Source organism: Pollicipes pollicipes, unplaced genomic scaffold (genome assembly GCF_011947565.3).
Source record: "Pollicipes pollicipes isolate AB1234 unplaced genomic scaffold, Ppol_2.1 Scaffold_7231;HRSCAF=8579_pilon_pilon_pilon, whole genome shotgun sequence".
Classification (NCBI taxonomy): Eukaryota; Metazoa; Arthropoda; class Thecostraca; order Pollicipedomorpha; family Pollicipedidae; genus Pollicipes; species Pollicipes pollicipes.
This window is the reverse complement of record NW_023597034.1, coordinates 45819930-45830160: the sequence shown is the minus strand read 5'-3', so window position 1 is coordinate 45830160 and position 10231 is coordinate 45819930. Positions and strand designations below refer to the sequence as shown.

The window sequence follows — 10231 nt, the reverse complement described above, 5'->3', positions numbered from 1 at the left end:
GCAGTCAGGGCCGCTCTGGGAATACACACAGTTCCGACCAAGGCTCATACAATCCGGAACTTAATGACGTCATTTAGAGTAGCCTTCGCAGTATGACTAAGGTATATACTGATAAATGATACACTGACGGCATGAGAGATGCTCCAGCTGGTGTTACCGTGACACAAACACAACATACACTGCAGTGCTGCGCGTTTGCCTAGTTCTTGTGACGCACTGGCGGCATGAGAGATGATTCAGCTGGTGTTACCGTGACAAAAGCACAACATACACTGCAGCGCTGCGCGTTTGCCTTGTTCCTGTGACGCTTTTGCGGCCTGCATCGGTGCGGAAGTGTTACTAGTCACAAGGATGAATTTGGCAGGCATGCACTCTCGTCAGCACAGACACATTTGCACGTTCTGCCCAGGTCCACCTGGCTCAAAACAGCAAAGTACGCAACACATACTGAGAACTGAGGCCAAAATCGAAGACGAGTTTCCATTAATGGGGCTCAAAAATATCATCGGGTCTCTGTGGCTGCACAATTTGGGCTCATCATTTGCGAGTCAAAGTTCAATACGTTGCATTCGGAAGGTCTACGTGACACAACATACAAAAGTGCATGATAAGGCATAATCTTCCTGCTGGAATTTTTCATCCAGCCAAGCCCTCAAACCCCAAACTCGAATGAATGACCCAAGTATACCAAACGAAAAAGGAGGGAGATGCTGTAGCTGCCGCGCATTCAATACAGACGAATGGCTCAATTCCCTTACCTTTTAAATGCAACGCTGTTTAGCCAAAACTGCGACAATTATCCCAACAAACGGAGAGTCGAACGTGTTGACACCGAAAATAGTCGAGCACGGTCCGGCAGGGAGCCGCACGCGTCGTCGGGCGGTCCACCTGTACCGCACTGCCGGGAAGTGCTGCGGCACAGTATACCACACGTGTAGCCGTCCTAGCGCTCTGAATCGGATCGTGTATCCCCGCGGGCTAATACAGGCATTAAAAAGGGGGGTGTTCCACGTTTGTATCCGGTTTTGAACTGAAAAAGCCATCTTAAAGATCATTCGGTACAGTTCACAGCCCCGACCCTTCCTGAGACCTAAACCTCTGTAGGTTTTTAGTTGCACTCCCGCAAAGATGTGCAGACTTTTTCGGGGAGATAATTTCAAGGTCACCCAGACATCCATGGCATCATAATCACGCCAACTAAATTTTGTCATTTTGTTGTCCATGCGGCGAGCAAATCCGAGAAAGTATAATTGTCCAGTCCTTCACATCTGGCATTCGTCAGCACGATTTCCAAACATAACGGCCGTCAGTTGGCTCTCAATCAATGCTGTGCAAGCTACGGCGACGTAATCCAACGGTGACGTATTGAGAAATAAATTACTAAACCGAAAAATTGTTGCCTAGAGCAGCCTTTTCCACTCAAAGTACACCAATAGTTACAAGCAAGCTTATCTCACCATATGTGATGTTTACTTCAATATCTTTAAATATGGAATATTCCCTTGAAATCTTGGATAGCTCACCAACACTCGTATTATCCAGCTTTTTAGAGTACTTCAGTGTCTCCAGTGATAGCAAGTAGTGTATCTCGAAACCTCGCTTATCTAGAGCGTGTCTTCCGTCTTTTGTTCGTGCTGATCTTCCCCAGTAAGAGCATAGTGGGGACTAAATGTGTGTGTGTGCTGCGTGTCGCGTACGGACGATGTCATGAACGTCCCACATTCAGCCTATATGTTGTCTGCGCCTGATCTCCATGCTGCAATACATGCTAAATGGTCAGCATAGCGAGTCTCTTACAAAAACCGATGCATATTTGATCTTCATCATCACCGATTGATACGAAAGACGGGCGCATACCATGTGGCCTAGTAAAGGTTGGAATACGATGACGCCTGTGGGCCGCGGACTTGTTGAATCCAAGAACAGTTGAGCACTGCAATCGCATCACAGCCGCTATCGCCTGTAGACCACCGAGCCGGACACACCCGGCGCTCACTTCTGCCACCATCGGCACCGGCAGTTCACCTGAGCAGCACTCACCTGGCCGGACCGGCAGGCCGGCTGACTGGATCTGCGTTCTCTCGCTCTCATAACACCCCCACTTCTCGTTGCCACGGCAACGGGCACAAATACGCTTCCACCTCGTCGCCGCGCGACATTTGCGCCGCAGATTGATTTCCGGCGCACGGCGGGCACAGTCGGCCTCCGAGCGTTGCTGATACACCGAGCCGGCTCTGCCGGCGGAGGGCGGGCTGCTGCGCGTGTCGTGACGGCACTGCGTCTTTGCTAGCGCGTGCCGGGGCTCGTCCGCCCGCCCGAATGTGCGAGCTGACCCCGGATACGGACAGACGCCTGGGTCTGACTGCTACCCTAAATTTCAGCCAGCCGCATAAATTGTCCGCGTAACTGCGAGGCCCTGCGGAGGTGTCGGACGGCTCCTGTTTTGCCAGCAGTTATTCTGACGGAGAATACGACCCAAAGCTGCTATAACTGCCAGCTGGAATTAATGGATGGTTCATTTTGCTCGCATAATGAGCAAAAAGGCACGATGACGAGCGGTGTGCTCTGAGGCGAAATAGTCAGTGTTTAAAGGCTGGTGGTGCCGTGTTTCCGTAATGTTTAACTGGGTACAACGTGCCGGAAAAGGTAACGAATTGATTGAATTGAAGTTTGTCGAGATGTCAGTGCTGTTTCACGCAAGGGAGTCGGCAGCACGCGCTGCTTTCCGTGCGTGCTGCCTCATGCGTGCGCAAGCATGCGCTACCTCATCCTTGTGAGCATTGTGTCATAACGGCGTCTGGGACCCCTAGGTCTTGAAATGAGGCGGACCTTTCTTTTTTTTTGATCTTTTTATATATTTGTCCAATTTGTGTTGGGTCATCGGAAGGGATCTGTTTAGTTTCCAAATGCAATAGCGATGCCTCAGCATGCAAGAGTATTGCACCGAATATCTGCGCCCAAGAAATGTTCTCGAAAGTAGCCCTTACCCATCAAATGTTTTGTACACCCTCCTAGGCGTTGACCCACGGGCATATCTCCCATTCGTACAATCGCGAGGCTGATAAGGGCCATTCTTGCCTGCTGTCCTACGCCAGGTCGAGGGTCCGGACTAGAGACGCAACCTTGCATCCCGCCACCCCACCAATTTCTGCCCCGCGAGAGCACACGGGCGTTTGCCTAGGTTATGGGTCAGACTTGTCGGGCTGTTGTGGGTCCAACTTTTGGTAGGCAAAGGATGGAATCTTTGGGGCCTTTTGGCGAAATGTAGATTGAATTTCCACCCTTTTCCTTCTCAGCTGCGGTTGTAAAACTGCTATCACGGTGTTTAAGATCTAATTTGGTGCACTATAAATCCGTTGTGCAGGAGCTGTGATTGCTGTTCTCTAAGTAACACCGCTGGTGTTAGCCAAGCCATGTTATGTATTGCACAGGTCTAAAAGTAGGGTGAAATCCTAAAATGCATAACGCAATAAATTGGTTCTTGGAGATTAATGACGGATCATTATTGTAGCGTAACGGGCTTTTGTGGGCTGGATCACTTTCTAGGCGGGACGAACTGGGTTGCGGACTGATATTTTGTAAACAAGTTGCGTCTCTAGTGTGGAACCTCAGCGCGTTAAGTCGCGTTGCAGGCGCTACAGCGGTGAAACGGATGAGTGCTGCGCGGGCGAAATGCGGGGCGAATGCATGTACCTGATGTCGCAATGGGACATACAAACGACCACGAGTGGAAACTCCCCAATGTGTGCCGGCCTCCTAGTTGGAACTTGCGTACTGTTTTAGCCGCAGCCATAAAGTGGACTGTCGGGGCAGTGCAGGGGCACAAGTATCTGTGACAGGCATCATGGCCCGCCATCGGATATGTCAACTTATTATTGCGATGACGTAGTCACGTTTATCAAATCGCTACTGAGTTTCGATGGATGAAGTGCATTATCGGCCGTCAAACCAGGGAACAGGATGTTTGGACAGCCGAACTTTTTTGAATGTTGTTTCCTGGCTCCACAGCGTGGTCGGGTTCTTGCCCATTGTTGTGCTCTGTGGCATGTTGCATATTGTTGGGTGTAATCGGACCAACATCCGCCTGAAAAATATCACCAACGGCGGTGGTAGGCCGGTTTGACCAGGGCTCTCTTTTGGCCGCTGGTGTCGTATTTGTCAGCGAGTTCAGGTTCTCTTAGCGGTTTTCGTCAAGACTGCTTGCATCGCTGGTAGATCAATGTCTTTCAATTGATCCGCAGGGCTCAACCTTTAGACACTCCACTGCAATCCCTGGAGGGGCATGGTGCAATCGTGCCCTGCCCTTTGATTGATCCATGATTTATATGACCTTTTTATGCCCTCTTGAGTGAATGCAGTCCCTTGGAATGGAATTTGGTCGCTTCTCGACCATCTGAAATCTTTTGGGTTACTGTACTTGCACCTTGCATTGCCCTTTAATGTATACAACCGGTTTTTCTCTCCAATAGCAAAGCAAGCATGCGATCGGCAAATGAAACGCACCTTTCTGAGTTTGACGCGTTTCTTAGCGCATTGTCTAAATCTTGTTTGCGCGATCGTCGCTAACCACCGTTGACCCCTTGATATTCAGATAATTGCACGTCGGCGTGACCGCACTCGTCGGTCAGATCACAACTGTCACCGCTCTTTTTGTGTGCGCCACAATTTAATTGACAACGCACTTTCCGGTAGGAACTAAATTGCCTTGGAAATAGCACGGCTTGTCTAGAAGAAAATAGTTGGTAATATTTCGAGCGGCAGGAGTGATTCATATAGCTTTTAGCTTGTATACACTTTGAAAGACTTTGAGCATCCACCGAATCATTCGTACTGTTCAGCTCGCTGGGCCAAGCATTGTTCTCAACTGATTCATGTTTCACATCGTAGGTTTCCCTAACACGCAGTAGAATATGAGCGCAAGCGACAAATGCTGATTTCTCAGTGTTTGCACCATTCGCTATCCGTAAATTGAAACCATCCACGCCAGGAAATCGAAAGCCCTCCCAGCAAGCATGACATCACTCCGGTTACGTGGCATAGCTGTGACGTCACGCAGGCGAAAATCGGCATATGTGCAGCAATTGCACTTATTACTCTTGTTTTTACAGGCTAGTTTCGTGGGGGTTCGTTGATGCAAGGGCTACCCGGGCTTCCAGAGCTTAGAGCCGCCACAGAAAGTCATTTCAAAGAGAAATGGCAGGTGTTCCGGGCAGTTGTGTGTGTACTTGACATGATAATCACACTATTACAGCTGGACAGCTTCTGGTGGACGTACCCAAATATGCATATTAAGAACGACCAGGACCTGACAATCAAAGCCACAGAATCAATAGCCGTCATTGTCAAAACTGACGAGCTCGCCGTGCGCTGGACCCTGCGACCCCCACCCCGACACCGTGAGAGCCGGGCGTGGGTGGCGGCCGGGCCGGCGGGACTCTGAGCTCCGGCCACTGTCGTGTGGCCCGGGGCTGATTCTGTCCGCTTAGAGGGCCGGGCACGCGCCGCGCGTGTGACAAACGGCCGTCCGACGGCGCTTAACTGCCATCACAGCGAGGCGAGCACGCCCCCGGCCGAGCCGGACGTCTGAGCCGCCCCGCGCCCGGCCCTAAAAACGCCCCGAGCTCACCGCCGGCCGCAGCACAACGACCGCGCCGGCATGACACACCCTGTAATCACCCGGCCAATCATGAATTGCCGGCGTTATTAATTTCTATTGAATGCAGGCATGCACGGCGCTCGTGGCGCTGGGGGCAAGCAAGGAAACTTTGTAGACGAAATTGACAGTTTATGAGCCTAATTCCACCTCTGTATTGATCCTGCCCGGCAGACGGTCGCGTGATCTACGACGTTAGGTGTATTTACGACAGTCCAAGAGCTGGGGAGAATTTCAGTCTATCGTATATACAAGCAAGTGCATCAAATGATATTGAATTCCTGAAATAGCATAAATAGCCAGGATGCGTGACGATGCCAAACTTCGAAAAACATTTCCTGCCTTCAAATACCTGGATATTTTTATACGATTTCACTTGATGACCACACGTCATTCCTCGCTTAACCCTATATCAAGATTTGTTCAATCCCAGTGACGACCAAATAACAATTTAAGAGGTAGACTTGCCACTGGTTAGCGCACCACTAGGGGTGCAGCAAGTTAAATAACCTGATGATGGTCATTGATCCGAAGTCCTCGGGAAAACCGCCATTTGTGGACCGGCTTTAACAGCCATTTTTGTTACTGGCGAGACGTTTGAAGAATAAACAGGAAAAGCTTAACGTCTGAAGTTTTTCGGTCTAAATCGGCAAAGGCAAACAATGGAATGGAACGATTTCACCACCACTCTCGCAGAATCACGCTTGATACAGACGAGGCGATGGGGAAGTCACGAGACCTCACGGGGCGACCGCTGCCTCAACCCGTCCATCATTCTCTTCGACAGCGGATGCTGGTCCAGTCATTTCGCTGACGATGCCTGTTGTTTCAGGTGGTTAATCTGGTAGCCCCCCCCCCCCCCCCGCCTGAAGCATCGCCTCAGAGACAGCGGTGGTCGTCTCCACTTCCGGGATGCGCCGAGCGGCCGGCAGGCGGGCGGCGCTGCCGCTGCCGCTGCCGCTGCTGCTGTTGCTGCTCTGTCTCGCCGCTCGTGCCAGCGCCAACCTAAACATGTTCGTCGACAGGGACGAAGTTCGACGGTTCACAGGTGAGACCACTGCCCTCAGGCTCAGCGGCTCAGCGGCGCGACAGCTGCTGAACTGACGCCCGCTTGGGGCGCAACTAGGCCCGACGAGTCGTCAACAGACGGGTGGGAGGCAGGCGTGCTGCGCGCTCCGGTGGGACGGTGCCGCGACGGCGGGGATTTAGAGGGAGGTCTGGATATGTCGCGGTGCTGTGTCTGGCATATGTTCCAGTAGTCAGATGAATAACCTGTTTTGCTGCTACAATGCGGAATATATGCCGCACGCTTCGTGGGCTGAGAACGTACCCAATTTAAGCAATTGCTCTGGCGTCCCGACTAAAACTGCCGCAACAGATTTGAAATGCAGCTTTGTTTGACGGGTTATCGATATGAACTGCTCGTTCAATGTGGAGTCTTTTCACCCGGGATATTCCATGAGGTCAAACGCCAGACCAGGTGCACAACAAATGCTGAACAATGCCCTTGCGAATGCTTTATGGACCTGGCAAAGGCCGACCAAGAGTAATACGAGCATTAATCATTGCCACATCATTAGCGTCCATAAGCCGAGAATGCCGGTGCGACAGCGCTGCTGGACACCAGCACACATGTGCCCTGTGAAACGTGACATATGCTGGCTCGCAGCTGGCTTGTGAATGGTCACAAGGAACGTGATCAAGCCATTCTTTTGTAACTGTGGTCATGATTAATTGTCGCTGTCTGTCGGAAGCACCCACTGAAACGATGTCGCACTTATACGATGCCGGCGCGCAAAATCGATACTTTTGCGTTTCTTAAGGTGATTTGAAGGTAGATGCTTTGCTTTCCGATGCCTGTAGAATGTCATTTGCGGTATTGGTATTAGATTAGAATATCACTTCGTATTATTATTGTAATTCATAGTTTTGCAGGCCCGAGGAGCACGATTCCAATGACAGTGACTAAAAACGACAAAGTTGAACATGTGTTACTCGCCTCCCACCTATTGTGGTGCCCTAATATTAAATGTAGAATTCGGTGTATGCTGTCATTTATGGGTAGACTAATCACGTGGCATGTAAAAATTATTTGGCTTTGATTTTGATCTGACCTTCATGCCTGACCTAAGTTTATTGGAATCTATTTTATACATGACTGCAATTGTCTAGTTACCTCAGAAACCATTTGGAAGGTCATGACATCGTCTAACACTCCCTTGTCGCATCAGCTGAAAAGATTCACTAAGGAGTGTCTTCGCTGGCAGTCATAATCTGGCTTTAATCTGTTTCAGATCCGTGACCATAAGAGGCCTTTATAGTAAACGATTTACTGCGCAATTGGGTACAGAAATATAAAGTTTGGCGTCGCTGCGCCGCATCGCTCGAACCTTATTCTGAAAAAACCTTAGAGAGGTCAAGTTCCCCCCTACCCGAGGGAGCGTCAATAGGCCAATAGCTCTAGTAGTAAAATCATAGAGACTGGGGAAGGGAAAAAGCCAACATATTTCTGAACGCTAAAATCAAAATACCTCAAAATGGAGCTTTTCTTAACACACGCCGAGGTGGCCGGTTTAATGCCCTTCGCTCGGGTGAGGGGTGCACTTCGACCCCCTGAGAACTCAAAAGTAAGAGGGCTGGAAACACCAATCCCCAGGGTGGGATGGCCTGTGTGAGAACTCGCTTGTGTCAAGATTTGAGGTTTCTTGGTCATGACCTTTGGGTCAAATAAGGTCAAACAAGGTCAAACTCCAGACTGGTGTCCAAAGTGACCCTAGATCTCCTTATGCAACAGTCTTGAACCTTGATACCTATTCCAAGCAAAACGTCACTGGTGCTCATTTAAAATCAGTGACCTTGTTTGACTTTTAAAAGGTCGTGGCGGCCAAAATCTTACAAGATTGTTTGGTTTTTGCATTTGAATGAGCTTCAATGATTATGCTAGGCGGTATGTTCCTAAAAACAAAACGTTAGCATGGGTTAATTTGGGTGAGTGACCTCTGATCTTTAAGAAGTACATAGAAGTTGTGTTGTGGCTTCTGTTATTAATAAATTCGAAATGAGCATCAGAAACTATCTCATACAGTTAGCTTTCAACTAAAAAGCAGATAGGTTTAGACGTTGGTCAGGCCTTCAAACCTGCGCCTAGGTCAGTAAAATTTGTTGCAATCCTAAATTAAACTGATTTATATTTCTATATCTCAGAGGTGATGACTTTGTCGCATGAGGTTACACAGTTTCACAGAAATTACCTCCGCTGACAGCCACGTCCTGATTTTAACTTGCCATAAGTCAGTGACCTTACCAGGTTCATCTCAGTTTTATGCAACGAAAGATCTGCCATGTAAAATTTGGCGTGGTCGCATCTTGGTGTTCGGAAATTATGCTGTAAAAATTTTCTGTGGGGGAGGGGGTAAAATGACTGTCCTCCCCAGGGCGCATGTTAGCGGAAAGTTCATAAAGGGAATTATGAGGGGAATGCTCCCTTTCTGTTTTTCTCATTTCTGTAAAAGAGGCTACGGAATCGTGGCAATAATTGAAACTGTCAGTAAAACTCACCAACATGGGGATCATGTTGGAAACGTTTTGACCTTTATATCCCATCATTTTTTAAACCCTCACCGATTTGCGGTTTGATCAATGATTACTGCGACAGGTGAGCTATAAAACTATCGGCACGTTAATAAAGAGAGGGATTTCAAAGCGGCCGCGCAGTTTTAAGACCGATGACGAAGTATGATTGAACTTTATTGGATCGATTGAATTTCTGATCGGCCATAAAGTTTCGCGATAAAGCCCCTGTGCGGACGTCACAAGCATCATCACCCTGGGTGACTGGGTAATCCTTTGCCATGCCACTGACGCATGTTGAAATTGGCTCCCTCACCAACCAGGCCTGCCCATGTTCGTTCATTAGAAGTGCAAACGATTAATGGTGCGAACACTGTTATCCATCACATGCATTTCCGGCCCGCGTAAGTCTCGATGATTAAACGTTAGTATTCCAGCCGAGTCGCACCTACCAAAATGGTTAAAACTATTAAAACAAGTCCGACACCTTTACGATGACAGCTTCAGAAATCATGCATGTTTTCCTGACGTTAGAAATAGTATTCCCAAGATCAAAAGACGAGTTATATTCACCCCATAAAACCAGAGTGGGAATTTTATAGTAGATATTACTGTGCCTTTCAAGGCGTTTGGTCGATGGGCCTGGCCGTACACTTGGCTTTCCCCGGTTTGGCTGCTATTTGGTGGCCATTTCCACCGTCCTGCAGTTTGGTTATGGCCTCGTGTTTCATACAAACGTCTCCTCTTGTCATAAAGCCTGGCGTGTGGTCTTCGAGTTAACTTACACTTGGCTGTCCTGTCGTTGAATGCGACAGCTACCGGTCGTGTTAAACGCTGCCAGAAGAGGAAAAGCTTAGGAAGCTCATCGCAACCAGCTTGAACCGAGACGAAGCTGTGGAATGCTGCACCGCAAAGAGATACTAAGACCTATCCGCTGCCCGCTTTTCGCTCAAACCGACGACTAGCAATGCGAAGCGCACTCACTGGATCGTGAAAATTAAATAACGA

General features: G+C 49.0%; 1 protein-coding gene across 1 annotated transcript in view; it reads left to right on the top strand.

Annotated features, from left to right (window-relative positions):
• Window positions 1-6523: 6523 nt before the first annotated feature.
• Window positions 6524-10231, top strand: part of LOC119110185 (tyrosine-protein kinase Drl) — a 42073-nt gene continuing 38365 nt past the window's right edge. The window contains exon 1 of the mRNA XM_037233922.1: window positions 6524-6701. The gene's annotated coding sequence lies outside the window, so the exon portion shown is untranslated. The remainder of the gene's footprint in view (window positions 6702-10231) is intronic.